The sequence below is a fragment of the Mus caroli genome, chromosome X, assembly GCF_900094665.2.
Source record: "Mus caroli chromosome X, CAROLI_EIJ_v1.1, whole genome shotgun sequence".
Classification (NCBI taxonomy): Eukaryota; Metazoa; Chordata; class Mammalia; order Rodentia; family Muridae; genus Mus; species Mus caroli.
In genome coordinates, this window is record NC_034589.1 from 81,344,661 (window position 1) to 81,346,903 (window position 2,243).

The window sequence follows — 2,243 nt, forward strand, 5'->3', positions numbered from 1 at the left end:
GCCACCTGGCTGTGTGAGACAGAGAAGACAACTATAGCCTTCCTTTTCTAACCAAATCCTTCTGATGGTCAACCTACCCCTTGATTTTCACCAATCTATACAGAGGCTTAGAATTGTGGAAGGTTCCTGTTGAATACCAGGCATATAAAATATTAGAGGCAAAAAATCAGGATGAGACCATTGAAACCTTCCCCAGGGCTGTGCATCACAGTGTTTGAAGTTCATGAATAGGAAATCTAAAATGGAATTGCAGCAGCATTGTGGAAATGCAATGCAGTTCTGATATCTCAATCCATTTCATTTGCAGTGCTCTGGGAAATATTAGCAGAATCCAAACTTCACTGTGGCTACAAGTGAACTGGTATATAAACCTTGAGGAAAAAACAAATATGGGACTATGAATACAGTGATAAAATTTTGAACTATCAGAATTTGTCATATTCAGAATAGCTGTTGGTTTGTACTGCCTGGATATGTTTCAACCTCCAAAATGCCATTTTCCATAAAAATATGCCTGACATTTCTCCACTGGCAATATTGCTAAGCACCTCTTCATAGTCTAAATTTTTATGCTAGAGTTTTGTAAGTCTTTTCCCTGAAATTTTTACGGTTCCCAACAAGTGAAAGGAATACATCTGTGCGTAGACAGGCAGACAAGCAGATATACAGACAGACAGACAGACGAACAGACAGACAATCAGACAAACAGAAACAAACAAAGTAACAAACAAACATAGTCCCTATGTGGTATTTGACCAAAAGCTACTGTATTGACTCTCTAAATATTCAACCAACTTGGGAAATCTGAATTACATTATGCAGAATCCCCTGTCCTTCTACTTTGCAGTGAATATTGGCTACAGGAGTGACTTCACAAATAATTAACATAGTAACAACTTAAAATACATGTGTTTTGTTCAACACAATACCTGCCAGTATTTTGAATGGAATTCATAAAAGATCTCCAAACCATTAAATAAATAAATGTGGTAAAGTCAGCATATATAACCCAGATGATCAAAACTCATGTCCACTTTTAACATGTGAATACAGTATATTGCTTTGTTTCCATTCCTAAGGGCTTTTCCTAACATATACTTGGCTCTTAGTAAAGACCTTTGGGGAGAAATGAACATTTTCTTCCAAAAGGTACCTATGTTCTTTATTATGTAACACAAATGGCTTTCATTTCCATTTTCTTTCATTGTTTCAATTTCACAGCACATCTGGGAGGGGATTTTCAAGATAGCAACTTGAATCTAAGTTACACAAGAATTTTCAATGATATAAAAATATGAAAAAGCTATACTATACAATGAAAGCTAACTATGGAAAATATTACGTCAGAGTTCCAGAGTGCAGAAGCTATGTTCTCCAAATAGTTTCTTATTTAAATTATTTAGACTACTGAAGTATAGTAAACTAGTAACTAATATTGTCCATTTCAATTCATTTTGCTGTTATTATTTTACTAAAAATAAATTTGAAAATTTAACCATGTTGTCATTTTTAGATGCTAGCATCATTTTTATCATGATCAGATGAAATGCAAGTTAAGAACTGTTGGAAAACAAGTGTAGGACCAGCTGCTGCCTTTTTTCTAACTGGCCATGTCCTATTGCCTTCTGTACACCTAAAGTTTATATCCATAGATGAGTGCTGCTCTCAATCTTAGTTAGAGAACCTTCATACTGTAGCACATAGTAATTAATGCAGAGCTGCATAACCACTCAAAGTGCCAAGAATAAGGGGCTTAGCACATGTGTCCTTCCCCAACCCCAAGGCATAGGGAACATCACAGAAGAAGGAACAGAAAGTATGTGAAAGACAGAGAATGGGGAGGAGCACTGTGAAATGCCGCATTCTGAACAGGGCATGCCTGTTAACTGTACAAAATCAAGCCAATTAAGACTTTCAGCATAGATGTGTGAAAGGCTACTCATGCTCCCCCACCCNCCCCCATAGCTTAGGCGCTATTGGCAAGTGATGGCTGCTAGTGGAAGTCGAGGGAGAGTCACTTTNCTTTGGGAGGGGTGGCCAGTGGAAGGCTGCTCATGCCTCACTGGGTGACCCCATAACCGTGTGTGGATGTACAGCACTAATTGGATCCAGTGGATTGAAAAGGTAAATCAATAAAAAACTTAAAAAGAGGACATGAAATTGGTGGAGAGATGTGTTGGGGTTCCTCATCACCTCTAAGAGATAACTAAGCAAAGAATTTACACATCCAAGGTGTCTATGTT